This window comes from Gymnoscopelus braueri (genome assembly GCF_963280865.1).
Source record: "Gymnoscopelus braueri genome assembly, chromosome: 20".
Classification (NCBI taxonomy): Eukaryota; Metazoa; Chordata; class Actinopteri; order Myctophiformes; family Myctophidae; genus Gymnoscopelus; species Gymnoscopelus braueri.
Window position 1 is genome coordinate 14,769,645 of NC_137622.1, and position 16,826 is coordinate 14,786,470.

Below are 16,826 nucleotides of genomic sequence, written 5' to 3' on the forward strand. Positions count from 1 at the left end.
TGACTGTTGTATTGAGGGAAACATTTTGTTGACAAGATTTGATGGTATGTTTATGCAGGGAATAGAAAAGCACTGGACTGGATATAGAACTTTTGTGTGACTGTTAGTATATGGAATAATGATTTTCGGTGATTACTTTGCCAATCTGGAAAGGAATAATGCTGTAACTGTTGAATTCATATGGATTGCTCATGTGACATACTGTGCAGTAGAAGTGTTATGGCAATATTGGACTGTCAAATATTGATCTACCATTTCTTGCCAGGAAAAATATTGCCTAGGGCACCAAATTGCCCAGGGCCGGCCCTATTGTTTTAGCTCTACATAATGTATTGTACTCAAGACTGCCAAAGATAAGATAGTTAATAGTTAGATAGTTGTGACATCATGTTAAAGATAGTTATTATACACTATATCATTAGCTTTTAAACTTAAACAGATAATTCATTGTATTCAGAATACCACAAATGTCATGGTTAGTGTTCCTTAAACATACTTTAATTACGTTTGTAATAAGAGAAAACCTTTGACTAGTTAGCAAGACCGACAAATTACAATTGTAATATATATTATATATGTCACTCGATCTGGATAAATGCTTAAATTGTAATTATGACATTAAGCAAATCCACACTTCATAATTTAGTTAGACACAGGTTCATCCAGTTTTAAGTTTTACACCACCTTCATTACATAATGATAAGTTGGCCAAAATCTGTTCAATAATGTGTATCCTGTCTTAAGATGCCACTGTTGTTGGTTGTTTGTTTGTTGTTTAGTTTTAGTATTTTTTTTAATCATTTCCATGGTATATAAAAAAGAAATTATACATAGTTTATAACAATGGACATAACTGAAACTTTTTTCAGTGCAGAAACGGGCAACTGTCTCGCTGAGGTCAGCGGAGCCTTGTAGCTAGTTGCTAATTTAATTGGCAAACACAGGCTGTGGACACACAGTGTCAGATCCCAGGCTCTCAGCACACATTTGGAACAAGTCCAGTTTGCACAGAGCAACGCAAGAGCTCAGCTCATTGGTCAGCTGGGTGGTTGCCGTGGGAGATGGATCTAGGATCGCTGATAGGGTCTGGGAGTGCAAACAATACGACGATGGGATTGGTCAACATGAGGGTGATAGTTCAGCTGTATTGCTCGCACAGAAGAGGAGTCATCTTCCTCAGTCTACCCAAGGAACTTAAATAAGAAGGAAGGGATGATCTGGACGCCATACATGTGCCACGACACCCATGGGTGGCAAACTGGGGCTAGAAGTTCGATGAAAAACATTGCAGTGAATGAGAGCCAGCTGGACCAGCTTTAGCCCTGGTCCAGCGCGTTAGTGAGTTCTCTCTAACGCTCTGCCAGGCGCTCGGCTCTGCTCATAGACAAGGAATTCCACTGCCCTGCGAGGGCTCCAAACTGTAGTAAAAATAAACAAAACCTCTTAGCTACTCACCGAAACAATGTCTGTTTTGAGTTGTTGAAAGTCTGTTCTCGGAGGTGGGAAGCCTCTCAGCACCCCACCTTCTCTGTAAAATACACTTTTTGTCCAGAAAAGAAAATATTTCACCGGAAGGAAAAATCTGGTCAATAGAAAAATTCCATTGACCAGATCTGTAGAGGGCACAGTGGAGCAACCAAAAACTTTTTTTCCTTCCGGTGAAATATTTTCTTGTCACTGGTTTTTCGATGTGCAGATGAATGTGCACACTATGTAATTTTATTGAGGCATCTAAATAGCGGCAGGTATCGTTTCTGGTTCGATAGTATCGCAAGATTTGGTTGGCAGACTGGCAATGATGGACAGTCTCGAGATACTTTGGCACGTTCAGAAACATACTTCAGATACCTCTATAAAATTAGACATTGTACACACCGAAAAGCAACACAGCAGAAAGAAATGTGTGATATGTCTTCTTTAAATCTCCTGGAGTATTTTGTCGCTGGTCCACCTGGCTCTTATTGACTCGAATGTATTTCAGCAAAGTATCAGCTGCTGTTTGCCACCCAGTGCGACAAATCTGCCGGCTGGAATTGCTGGATAGAGAAAATGCTGTTGGTGTCCTTTCCTTAATTTACCTTCCTGGAATCTACCTTGAGTTATCACACACACAGCAAATATCGCTTCTTCAATACAGAGGAATGTAAGGGCAATATCCTGTGTGTGTGTGTGTGTGTGTGTGTGTGTGTGTGTGTGTGTGTGTGTGTGTGTGTGTGTGTGTGTGTGTGTGTGTGTGTGTGTGTGTGTGTGTGTGTGTGTGTGTGTGTGTGTGTGTGTGTGGTTGTGAGACTATGTAGGCCTACTGTAGATGGTAAACATTGGCTTCAACGAAGCTTCCATTATATTTTTGGGAGAAAGACACAATTCATATTTCTTTCATAAACAGGGATGTGAGCATTGTTTTATTTTTGGAGTGAGAGAGTGCAGTGTTTTATGGCCAATACATTTGTCCATATTGTGTCAACACAAAGGGATTATTTATGACTTTGGCTGTGTTGATTTTATATTTCAAAGCAGGGTGTATGTTCATGTGCATGATTCTGATTCTGTGGGCATCATAGATTGGCAGGTCATGCCAGGCTCTATAAACACAGTGGTGAAGACCGTTGTGTGTTGTGTACACTGTAAACACACAACACCTGGGTCTATCTCTTACTGTTGCTAGTGCTACAGACGCAGGAAGGTACTACTAGCGTAACCGCCAGACATAGAAGTAATCAAAACAATCTTCTCACACAGGAGAAGGTGTGAATATCAGTGAGGTACAGTATTGGTGCAAGAGATTGATGTCACGAGAGGGGAGGAGGCATCATGAGGCCATGGAGTTTGTAAACAGAGAGAGAGATGTGACAAAGTGTATTTCAAGCCATGCCACAATACAGCTCTTGGCACACAAGATAATGTAATCCAGTGTAGCAGTTGGTACACATAATAAAGTACATAACAAAATGTCATAACGACTGAAATAAACCATAAACATGTTATCTAATTGCAATAACAAATTTCCATCCTCCAATTAAACTTACACTGGGTGTATACAGGGCCGCGTTAATGTCAGAAAGACCAATCCCCCCCCCCCCCCCCCCCCCCCTTTGTTTGAATTGTTACATTAATTCGGTTAATTCTGTACTCCATGAAGTGTAGATTGTCGGAGGTTTATTTCTCAGTAGTTTGTCTTTCAGTATTGTCTTTTAGTTTTTTTCATGGATGCATTTTTGGCCCCCCCCCCCATGAGACAAGTGTTGGACCCAAGTGCAGAACCAGGCAGGCAGGCAGGCAGGCAGATCAAGTTCAATGATGATTTATTATCAAGCTCTCAATACAAGGTGGCAATAAAGCAGGGGCCTGTTTCACGAAAGCAGAATTAGGGGTTAAGCCTGGATTTAACGGCTATCCTGGCTTAAAGGAGAATTTTGGACTAAGGTTTTCTTACCTTTTCTATGACGTTATGATATCTTAGGATGAATGGTACGGTAGAAAAATGTCATAACTCCATCCCGCGTCCGCCACAGCTTAAAACGTGCACGGATAGGCCTTGCGTTAGATCGCATATTTGAACAGCTTTCTTTTTCTTTCTTTTTTTGTGAGATCTGACGTTCATAGTGACAGAACACTGTCAAAAAAAAAAAAAAAAAACAGAAGTCGCGCTAGATGAGATTGAACTCTAGAGATTTCAATCTCGTCTAGCGAGACTTAGGTTGTTTTTTTGTTTTTGTTTTTGCATAGTGTTCTGTCACTATGAACATCAGATCTCCAGGATTACCCAGAATTTAGCTGTGAAGTTGGTGGTCCAGGCTAACAGTCGAGCTTTATTAATCCAGTGCCTTGTTCTTCAAGTTTTGTGAAATAGCTGTTAGTCCAATGACTCCAATCGTAAACCAAAACTTTTTCCACAGTTAATTCAATTCCATTCAATTTTAATTACCCTGCATTCAAATAAAATGAAATACATTAATAAATACAATAAGATATAATCAATTTAATTAATTACTGAAATAGTGTGTGACCATGAATCATAATTGTTTCACAATGACTCATGTGATATGTCACTTATAACACTATAGTTCATCTTGTTGTTAGATGTTTGATAACATATTACTGTTTTGTTTTAGATTATAAAAAATGGCTTATATATATATATATTTGTAAAGTATTAGTTACGAGCTTAAAAGAGCCTCTTCACTGTACAATGTAAGTCAATGAGGAGCATATTTTAAATTATCAATTTCTAGTCAATGGAGAAATTATTTTTGATTTCTTGTCCACCTTTGGAGTTACATCATGGCAAGGTAACTACACAACCCAAACCTCTACCAAAGTGGTCTTGCCCTTTAAGCAGTAATCAGATCTACAAGCCTGAAAAAAACTTGCCTTTTGGCGGCCATGGACCCCCGTGGACCCCCGTGGACGGCACTGCATATATATAAATAGATGGATTCCATGTAATGTCAACATTGCATGGTGCATATAATATAGCATTGTAGATTAGTAGGCGATAATTCCATTATTCACTAAACTCCTCATGTTTAAGCCTAAATGAATTATATATTTATGGACTTACAATGTATATCTTTGTGCATTTAATTTGTCTGCAATACTTTGCCACGCTTTCTCCCTGGATCTATTTATTGCGGCTGTGTTTCCTTTCTGGCTTATTATACATTTTAATTCCTCTTATGATTCAAGGAAAGTTTTGGTATGATTCCATGAACTGCTGCAGTGCTGCTATTCAGCCACAGAGAAGAGCACCGCTGGTTTTGGGCTCCATGATTGGTTAAGTTCAAGGATTCTGCTATCGACTTTCATGGTCTTTTATAGGAATACGTGAACACGTATTCAGCCTGGCTTCACCATCCTGGCTCGACACAGTCTGGTTTGACAAAGTCTAGCTCGACAAAGTTGCTCCTTTTCAGCCTGGCTTGGCGTTCATGGAACGGAATAAACCAGGCTGTACGGAGCAGACTTTGTCAAACCTGGATTTGGCTTAAATCCAAGTTTATTTAATTCTGCTTTCGTGAATAGGCAACAGGACAGCAACTATAATCTGACAAAGGTAAAAAAACACAGGGAGGTTCAAATAGACTAACAAGCCACAGCTGAAACATAACTACAATCAACACATGATTGGCTGAGACTGAACAGGACACAGGTGAACTACAATTGCAATTACAGACTGGTGAGACAAGACGGGTAGCAACAACTAGGTCAGACAGGAAACACTAGGAACATAACTACGCACTAAAAGTACAAGGAGAACAGGAAACAATAGGAACAATACTACATGATAAGATACAAGGACACAGATCCTGACAGTAATGAGAGTATGCTTTATACAGGTTGACATAACTGTGTGATGTCACAGAGATGTGAACAGTTTTACATTATACACTACAGCCTGGAGGAAGATTAGCACAATGATAAGATATGCAGCTTGCTTCATCTCTCTCTCTCTCTCGCTCTCTCTCTCTCTCTCTCTCTCTCTCTCTCTCTCTCTCTCTCTCTCTCTCTCTCTCTCTCTCTCTCTCTCTCTGAAACCACATCACTGGAAGCTTAGTCTGGGAGGCATTGCGTCGGAGCTTGGACAGCAGGGGCGCGGCCACTGCGTTGTGATTCAAATCAACAGCCAATGAAGAAAAGGGGGCGGGATCCACATGCAGTGGGTGCTACATCTAAATAGGATCGACGGGAAGCAATTTCCCCTTGAGAAATTGCGGCCGCCATTGTTGTGTACTGCTGTTTGCCTCTCGTCGGACTTTTTAGACGAGTCAGACCGGTAAGAGGCGTGTCCGCTCAGATTCTGGGCGTAAGCTACATCCCGCCCACAAATACCAGGGCTCTGGCCCAGAAGTTCCTCGCCAGAGCAGGCGAAAACTTCTGGGAACTCAGATTACTGGAAGCTCTGCCCACACCCTCTTTGTCTACAATGGGCAGTTAGTGACTGTGGGGTTAATAGAACTCCATTTCGGTCATTTCAAGAGCCTGAGCTGAATATTAACAACTCTGCTTTTACAGACAAACAGTCGACAGGGAGACATGGAGGAAGTGAATGCAAATCCCATGCTTGTTGCTCCGAATTTAAATGTAATGCTTTTTGCTGGGACGCTGAGATGGATAAATATTTGTCCGGTCAACAAACATTCAAGGAGGGTCTCAGCAACACACACACACACACACACACACGCACACGCACACGCACACGCACACGCACACACACACACACCCTGACCCTAGTCTATAGTTTTGTATTGTAAGGGACCTTGTACAGTACACTGTTACATTTTACCATTTGATGTACTGTATACCAGAATTTAAAAACATCTGCGGTCTGTCTCCCATCCAACCAACCCAGGGGGAACAGATACAGTATGTCACCTACAGTATAGGCTGAAGGGAAGATCCATGCAGCACAACACAAACGCAGGTTACTTGTGCTACAAGTGATGATAATGATACCCACAGAGCAATTCCAGACTTCCGATTCTGAACATTCTGGGAATAGGGAAACTGTATAGCTCACTTTAACCAGACAAATCTGTCCCTGCTGTTACATTTACAGTAAATTCCTGAAGCCACTATTACCAGTCCCTTCAGGCATAAGTAGATTTCATCCATTCTGTTATGCAGTTACAAGTGAGGAGGGAGAGGGTTTGTGTTATCTTAATGTAGCTGCCTGGATTCAGTGCTGGCTGACAATCAGGTGACAGCCTTTCAATTATCTGCCACAATGACGGAATGAGCCCCAGTGTGTCCTTCTAAAATCAAATGATTGAATGTTTCTTGTACCGTCTTTTACTCTATCTGTCCGTCTCACTCTTTCTCTTTGCTTCCTCGCCCTGCTTCTCTCCCTTCATTCTTCTCCAGGAGAGAGCTTCATAGAGATGGAGGGATTTAATTTACATTAGTAAATCTTTCTGAAACAACAATTGAAATACAAAGTAATATCCTTTTCTATTTGCCTCAGGAGGAATAGGAGGAGATGAATCTGTACCAGCCCATAAAGGAGGATAATATTTTACAATATTGTGGGTGTGTGAACCCATTCAGCCTCGGAGGAACCGAATGAGGGAAGATTACAAATAAAGCTAGACATCTTTTAATCTATTTTCAGGCCCCCTTTTTTGTGCAGAAATCTTGTTCTGTAAGAGGACAAAGAAATGCCCACATTTCTTTTTATTTTTGACCATTGCTATGCTGACCATTATTCTTCTGTGTTGAATGGCTACAGTTCGGATTGTGGACAGGAATACATACAGGCCCTTGGCTTGTAGTCAGTCTAATGAGATTTGTTATTCAATAGAATATTAGCAGAGTCATGTTTATTAATTGATTACTTAATTAGGGAGATTACCGTCTCCATGAAACAAAGTCCTAAATAGCTCCTGTGAAATAATCCCAGTTCAAGAATTGCATTTGAAGGTCATAATGAATAATCATCAAGAATCAAGATAATAAACTAAATGTAGTTGTACAAGCAGCGGAATGTTGGTGTGGCGCCATGTTCCGCAAGACTGTGCTAACAACAGTAATACAATATACAACAAGATAATAATAGAGATCATACTGGATTGTAATGAAATAAATTGAAATGATTAAGAATAAAATCTTTTATATAATAAGATGAGGCCCAGACCGCTGGCCTAGCAGTCCGGGCACTTAGGCTCTAATGTAGCCTGACAGTGCATCGTGGGTTCGAGTCCCGTTCCCGACGATCTTTGCTGCATGTCTTTCCCCATCTCTCTCTCCACGTTTCCTGTCCATCTCCACTGTACACAATCAAATAAAGGCAGAAAAGACCAAAAATTAATACAAAAATACCACAAAAACATTAAAGGTTACAAATGACAGGTAACACACAGAAACCTTTACAAAAAACTCTTAGCAACAATGAGGAATGCTCAGAATGGGGTGGGGGGGGGGGTAATTTAGTATCAGATATATAGAATGTGCAAGTAATCATACTGTACATTAGTGCAAGTAACGGTATGAGCTTAACATGGTTATTTACAGATGAATGCAGCTTGTTTGATCTTTAGTTTTTTGTGCTTGTCCTTGTTCAGGGCTCTGACAGCACAGGGAAAACAACTAATTGGGGGCCTTGTGCTTTGAGAACTCTCAGACACTTGTCGAGGGTGTTTGTCCTTCATAATCCTTTTTGCCCTACTCAAACACCTGCCGTCGTACGCATGCTGCACCGACGGGAGCTAGATCCTGGTGTGTGCAGCCGCACCTTCCATAGAACTTGCAATTCTTGGGAGCAACTATTCCCATACCATACAGTGATGGCTCCTGTCAGGATTTGGACCTTCTGTACATTTCCTCAACTGCCTGAGGTGGTTCAGGCATGTTTGGGCATCATTCATAGCGTAATTGATGTTCGGTCTTGGTCTTCATGCTTGGCACCCTAACTCCACTGACTGACTAATAACAAGAACCCTTTGCTGGTTAACTCAATGCCTTCATAGAAACAAGACTGCCATTGGCAAAAGCTGTAATGATTAATTCACCACAATCAAAATGACTTTAGTCATCATGATTAGGGTAGGTAGATAAATGGTGGATGAAGGGAAATGTTAGACAGCGGAGATATCTGGATTAGCAAAACCAAGAATCCAGATGAGGAAGGCTTCATGCCTTCGGGGGGAAATCCATGCTAATAATTAGCTGTGTTTAAGAATATACTTACTGCAGTTGAGCTGAGGCCATTTATTTTGCTGCCAAACCTCATTGGCTCCACCCGGCAGGGCATCCCTGCTCAGCTCTCACAATAATAACCAGTCTCCACCCTTCATCTGGTTGTCAGAGAAGCATGTTCTCACCTTTGTATGTCTAATCGCTTTGTCTCTCGTAAGAGGCCTTATTATTATAGGAGAAGCAACACCCAGTCAAGCGCACTTATAATGACTATTCCCCCAGATCGTATTAGAGCCACGCATTCCAGGAAATCAATTAGGACCCAGGGAGAGATTAGAGCCGACTACGTCTGATCTCCCAGCAGCTAAAGAGGAGCTGTGTAGTCATTATTTAACCATTAGATCCACATCTAGACAGACAGACAGGCGCGGGGGGGTGGGGGGTGCAACCCAGCGCCATCAGCGCATAGATGGAGAGAGAGGGTAAACAGGGCAGATAGAACATAGATTAGGGAAAGACGGAGGAAGGTATATTGGTCTGGACGACCAAGAGTGGGTTGGGAAGAGATAGGCGGAGGGAAGACTGGCTCGCAGAGAAGGAAAGAGAGGGAGACGGGTAGGTCTCTCTCAATGGTTCCTGTCACATTAGGAAGACGTAAACCTCATTAAAGTGAGCTATCAGGTCCGGTGGTTTGGCTTCCCAAAACAAGATTCATAGCTTTTCTATCCAGGAAACTCATTCAATAGAGCGCATGCTGGCATGTAGAGTATGAAAATGTGGCTAGAGCTTTTCTAAAAGGCCCTGATTTGATTTCCTCGATCTCATTCCTATACCGTTTTACAGACAAAGAGCCCTCCCTCCTTCCTACCTCCTTCCTCCTCCTCTCTCTGCCCTGAGTCATTTCTCATCTATCCATTAGCTGGACCAAATAGTTGCCTGGAGGAGGAGAGGAAAGGGTTCTTGCTCTGTTAAAGGGATTTGCTCTGAGAGAGGGAGAGGGAGAGAGAGTGAGTTGGGTATGTAGCACTGAGTGGGCTCCGGAAGAGAGGGCCCTATGGAGAGAGATGGGGGCTGGTGGAAAAAAGCTCTTAGATAACGTCAAGATGAGGAGGTGGGTGGATGGATCTAGAATCCAGTCGGGTGAAATGAAACGTAGCAAAGCTACCGTGACCTGCTTTTCCTACATCAGCTGCTATATTCTCCTTGACTGTTTCCTCTGCGCCGGTCACTCATTAACTCCGAGTTCAGTCTCTTATTCACTCTTGTATGAAGAAAGAAAAAGCCTGTGTTCAAAATGTTGCTTGAGTAAAAGTACAAAAGTATTGGCATCAAAATATAGTTAAAGTACCAAAAGTAAAATGAATAACATTTTGAAAATAGCTGATCTACAAGCTCACAACGCGTCGCGATGCGACACGTTGTGAGCTTGTAGATCGGCTATTTTCAAATAGCCCAAGTATAATATAGGGCTAAAATGGTTCGTTTTTGTTTTATAATATAATAATTTATATCTGCAAAGTAACTAGTAACTAAAAGTACAATATTTGCCTCTGAGATGTAGTGGAGTAGAGGTAAAAGTATTGAAAATTGGAAATACTCCAGTAAAGTAAAAATGCCTCAAAATGTACTTAGTTACTTTACACCACTGGGTGTCCACTTGGACTTAAGGTAGTAGGCTCCAACTGACATCTGCATGAGGATTGCGTTCATGTACGCTAGCCCGTGGTCAACTAGTGGTTCTATAGTGACCAGCCATCCACCTACGTTGTTCCTGCTGCAGCAGCCATGTGCTCTTGAGCAAGATATAAGCTTTGGCACTCTGGATAAGAGCTTATAAAATCGTTGTGTTGTGAACCAGATATCTCTATTCGTGTGTTGTAAAAGGGGTTCACATAAACCTGGTTTATGACATTTTACTATGTCTTACAACAGTGTGTCACGTGGCAAAAGTAGCCGATCTACAAGCGCACAACGTGTCACATTGAAACGCGTTGTTTTGAACTTGTAGATCTGCTATTTAGGGAGGAGACTAAGGAGAGAGTTAAAATTGTTTAAAATGTCTTCCCCAAAATAGGAACACCGATGGAGGAACAATGACCGATGGTTTCCTCAGTAATACTGAAGACATTATTCAACCTGAAATGTTGAGGTGATGCTTTACTTTAGTCACTAGTCAAGAGGGCAGCGTAAATACAGCATAGATTCCTCTCTGCCCGTAGCCAGAGTGAATTTATAGATCAGTCACGCATCAGAAACTGGGCTGTGTGTACACCACACCACTGCATAGCACTCCAATCTCAGCAGCTCAAACCATCGTCACCCCTGGAAGACACACGCACGCACACACACGCTCGCTCAAGAAACACTCACTCACACATGCAAGCATGAAGGCAAAGATATTCTATATAAGGAAATCAAGGCTGGGACGTTTGCGTTGTGCATTTCTTTACCCCAGCATCTATCAATATAACACTTCCTGTCACATAATCACATATGTCTGTCAGGCTGTCTGACCACAGGCTGATGCATGTGGTTGTTTTGGAAGTGGGCAGCCAGACCCAGACAACATCTCTGTCCTGGATATTATTGATGCATATCAGTGTCCAAACCCCAGAGTCTGTCTGTCTGTCTGTCTGTCTGTCTGTCTGTCTGTCTGTCTGTCTGTCTGTCTGTCTGTCTGTGTCTGTCTGTCTGGCCTCCAGTGCTTTCAAGCACCTCTCCCTGCCCAGACTGAGGTAATGGACGTCTAAAGGCATCAGACCTCATTTTATCGGTTTCTCCCTCGGTGACCTGAATAATTTCCTTAAGGTCAAGTGTATTCACAACCCACAGCCCTAGTTGACCAAACTTTGCAAATTGATTGACGGCATGCATCACTGACTGTAGAGGCTCCATGAAGTAGAAAGGCTAAATGTTTGCTTTCCATTGACATTGCACTTTGTACAGTATGTCGCTCTGGATAAGAATCTACTAAATGCCAAAATTATAATTGTAAATCGCAATGACCCTTCCAGTGTTTAAGCAGCGGGCATGCATACATGAATGTCTAACAAGTAACCGCAAGGTACATCAACACAAACAATGGACCTCTGCCCTTTTCTCCAGGAGGCAGGCAGGGTTGCCATGACGATGATATATTTGCGTAGTTGAGGACCTGTTGAAATGAGGGCATTCTTTCATAAAAGAACTCTCTGTTACACAAACTGGGAGACTCAATGCCGACTCTTTATTTTTACATGATCTATCTAAGGTAGTTTTTTATATATATTTTTATTAAGCACTTTAATAACCCTTGGGTCCCTATTCTGGGGGCGAACATTCAGCTGTTTTCACCAAAGAGATTTGGTGTAGAGGGAAAACAATCAGTCTAACTGGGGATGTTGCATAACTAACTAATGTAGTCGACGCACTATACGGTCAGCTGCTGACGTGCCCCTGACCCAGATGAACCCGAACCTAAAGTGCACGATGTTGTGAAGTGAATTTTGTAGGATCGATAGATGTTTTTTCTCATGCTTACGGTTTGTCTCTGACTAAAGCACAGCTGTGATGTAAAAAAGACAATGCAGACGGATAATGCGGACAGACAATGAGCAGATCTACAAGCTCACAACGCATTACATTGAAGCGTTGTGAGCTTGTAAATCAGCTATTTTCGCCGCACAAGGATCGCCTATTTTCACCACACTTTTGGTTTGTCTCTGACAAAAGTAAAGCTGGGACGTAAAAACACACATGTGGGCTTTACAAATCAATTGACAATGCAGACAGACCATGCAGACAGACAATGCAGCCAGCCACAGAGGAGGTATGTTGTTCTAATAAGAAAAGGATGAAATCATCTGCCTGTTATTATCATCACCCTGTTCTCTGTGTGTGTGTGTGTGTGTGTGTGTGTGTGTGTGTGTGTGTGTGTGTGTGTGTGTGTGTGTGTGTGTGTGTGTGTGTGTGTGTGTGTGTGTGTGTGTGTGTGTGTGTGTGTGTGTGTGTGTGTGTGTGTGTGTGTGTGTGTGTGTGCGTGCGTGCGTGCGTGCGTGCGTGCGTGCGTGCGTGCGTGCGTGTGCGCGCCGATATTGGCCCATTCCATAACAGGATCCCTTGGGGTTTAGTGGAAATGGACGCTCCACCAGTCCCAGTTCTCCCTCCTCCTCCTCTCTTTCATATCCATCTTCCTCTCCCTCCGTCCTTCCTCACACTCCCAGTGTTTTTATCTCTGGAGCCGCCTCCTCCTCTCCTTCATCCCCCTCTCTCCATTTCCCCACCGTCTACGTTGTTACAGCAATCTTTCCTAATGAGCGCTGATCTACAATACAGGCCACTGACCTCCAAGCTTCCCACTCATCAATTTATGCTGGTTACTTCTACCCAGATGCTGGTTCAGGGTGAGTGGAAGGTTGTCAGCTGTACAGAGTATATGATTGCATTGTGTGGCCTTGGATCAGGGCCCAGAGACTATAGTTCAAGTACCTGAATAGCTTTGTTTCAGGGAGATACAGTACATGCAGTGTTTGTGTGTGTTTTTTATATTATAAATATATGACTTTAGACACAAATAGAGATATACCCCAGGAGGAGTTGGTTGTAGGTGCAGCTTATATACAGAGTCCATCATAAGTGCAAGTTCAAGTAACAACTTTATTGCCATGTATATTATAATACAATGAAATACTCGTGCTCTGCCTTAACACAAAAGATACACTATCACACACAATACAGACCTGCTATACATAGACTCTGTACACAGTGCACTTATCTGTTATCTGTTAACATTATTGAGTAGAGGATAACATTAACAATGGGAGCATATGGGTACATCAGCTGTTTAACCTGACTGCCTGTGGAAAGAAACTGAGACAGGTGGTGTTAAACATTTTTTTAGATGGAAGGAGTGTCAAGAGAACATGAGGGGGGTGGCTAGTGGTGAGTGTCCTTATTAACCACTTAAGTCCTATTTGTTTTGCAACGAATAGCAAAAATAGACGATCTACAAACATTGCGTTGAGAGCTTGTAGATTGTCTATTTTAAAAGTTTTTGAAATGTGTTTTGAAAATGTGTGAAAACAAAGCCTATAATGACACACCTAAACGAGGGATGCAGAGTTGAAAGTTGTGGCCGGTGGTATATGTAAATGTTATTAAGTTGTGGTATAGTAGTTCTGTGCCACTGATTTTTGCTGCTGTCCTTAGTTTGCAACAGTCTGCAGTCCTGTGCAGTCGGGTCAGAACACTCTCAATGGCACAGCAACAAAAGACTATACAAGAGCTTTTAATACTCATACCAAACCTCCTGAGATGCCTCAGAAAGTACAGTCCATGATGTGCTTTCTTGGCGACAAGTAGAGCCTGACTGATTCCAGATTTTTGGGTTCAATGCCGATCCCGATTTTGGAGAATCCTAGACCACAGATTAGTGATATTTTGACCGATATTCTGTCAAAAACATTTTGAACCAATTGAAGAAAAAAAACGTACATTTGATTCAGTGTTTATAAGACACTTATAAGAAAATAAAGAAATGACGCAAATCACTTTTTCATAGATACAAAATAAACACCTGAACTGAACAATTTTATTTAACTACTTGATCCCTATTAGAAATCTTAAGCATGGATGCCTACTGTATAACATGCCCAAATCAGGTTGTAGGGACGATGTCATCAAAAAAAGTCAAATAATGACCAATATATCGGCCAAACCGATACATCGGTCTAGTCTCAAGAGTTTTAGCACGAGTACCAAAACTCATACATGTATTCAATGATGCAGCTGTACAGAGCTGGATGTGTAACTTCACCAGAGTTCAGCAGAGATGTTCTGTCATTGTACCGTAGAACTCCTATCGTGACCAGTGAGAACCTACTATGTCAGTACTCTATGTACTGTATCAGTTGTGTCTGTAGTCAGTAGTGTACTGTATGTTGTCATTGCTGCTGTGTATTGATTACACTGCATTACTTCTCTCATTATAGTGTTATCATACACAGTTCCTGTCCACCACCGCAGAGTCTAGGAATCTGAATCCTCCACGGTGCCTACAGTTTAGCCGAGTGTCCATTCGAACACGGTTGTCAGTGTCCTTGGGGTGGAGGGGACTCATGCGGGCTGCCGTCCTGCCGGTCCTGGTGAGACAGTAGGGAATAGGGATCAACAGCAGTAATAAGCTGCTTTCTCATTTGAACGCTGGAAAATGTCCGGGGGAATCAGGTCGGGACATTGTTCTGTGTTGGCCTTTCACACTTAGCATGCAACAGGAGAATGTCTGTTTCAGATGCGTTCACACATGAAGGTAAATAGCCCGTTTGATAAGGTGAAGGGTGGTGTCTGGGTAGTAGACGCACACATAGCTACTCCCACTTAAATCATATAAGTTAGTTAGTTAGTTAGTTCGTTTATTTCGGTCATGATTCTTTTTATATATATATATATATTTATAACAGCCTGAGGGAGATGCTAGGATCAAATGCAATCTTTTGTTTTACTTCCTTCCACAGAACATGATATTGAATTGCTCGACATGCGGTCTCCCATTGAAACATCATTCCTAATGCCTAATGCCTAATGCCTAATGCCTAATGACAACTAGAAGTTCTGCCCGCTACGCGGGCAGAATTGTAGTACCCCCCCCCTAACCCCGCCAAAGAAAATGTTGTTTGGGGGTACAAAATCATGGGATAAAAAAAAAAAAAAAAAAAAAAAACCCCAGAGGGTGCCCCCCCCCCTTGGGGGTCCCTGGAGACAGGCCATGACCTACAGACACGGCGAAGGAAAACTGTGAAGTCACCCACAGCCAGCATGCAAGATGTTGCACATGAACTCAGCAGCCGCACTGAGGCGCTCCAACACAAACACTCTGACATTAAGCTTCACACAACAAACATCAGCGGCAAACATTCACCACAATGACAAATAAATTACGTCCGCGGGAAAATAAGCGAGGACTTTTGAGATGGCTATTGGCAAAATAGGTTGACTTATTCGGATACATGCGTGTGACTGTTCGCCCCTGACGGTTCTCTGAATTTTTATTTTTAAATAGGCTCTGTCATGATTAATTGACCACACATATGAAGTGAAACAACTAAATTCTATCCAAACGATATGTTATAAGTGAATTCCGTGCCTCAAAGCAGTAGTTTGAGAGCGTTTAATAAGCGAAAATAAGAAGTGAAGGCACTCGGACAACCAACAATGGCTGCCGTTCGTATTTTTTCAGGCTGCGAACTCGCCACCTGATTGGCCAACTTTTGCTGTCAATCACAGAACGATGAGCGACGTTGCCATGTCCAGGTTTTGTAAGCGTGAAGTGGGTGTAAATTGGTTAGAGAAAGTGCGTCGACGCATGCGCAGTGGGCAGCTTTGTGTGTTAGGTTGCTTGTTGCTCGCTTAGGTTGCTTGTTGCTCGCGCACGATCTGGCAACAGCGTTTTTTTTTGTCCTGAGTCCTGATTTTTTTGCCCTTTCAGCCAATGTCCCGATTGTAAGGTAGATGAGCTACAACCTACTTTTCATCAAAACGAGCTGTCCTCCGAGCTGGAGAAATAACATTGGTCACTCTATATACAGACAAGAGCATGTGTAGCTCGTTGCCTACAATTACTAAAGAGACGTTTTATTTCCAACGCTAATAAAAAGCAGAATTAAACTGGATTTCAGTTAACCACTGTATCTCTCTCTCCAAACACCCTGGGAGGTGGGGGGAGGCTTCCCTCGTCAATCATCATCAACACGTCCACTCGCTGAATGTAAATTCACCTGACTATCACCGCATCCATCACACAGTGAGACGTTTTGGGCTCAATCGGACATTACCCAGACTTAACTCAAGGGTCCTGCCAGAATAAAGTCTGTTGCATGCAAGGAATTGTGTTCATACATACAGCCCCTCCGTTTAAAGTCTGGAAAACTTCCATAATACAGTGCATGTCTGAAAGTGACTATAGTAACATATAGGGTATGGGCTACATTGGGAGAAAAGGGGGGGAGATTATTGGATCCTCTAAATAAATAATAATAATAATCTCTCTCTCTCTCTCTCTCTCTCTCTCTCTCTCTCTCTCTCTCTCTCTCTCTCTCTCTGTTCTCTCTCTCTCTCGCACACACACACACACACACACACACACACACACACACACACACACACACACACACACACACACACACACACACACACACACACACACACACACACACACACAC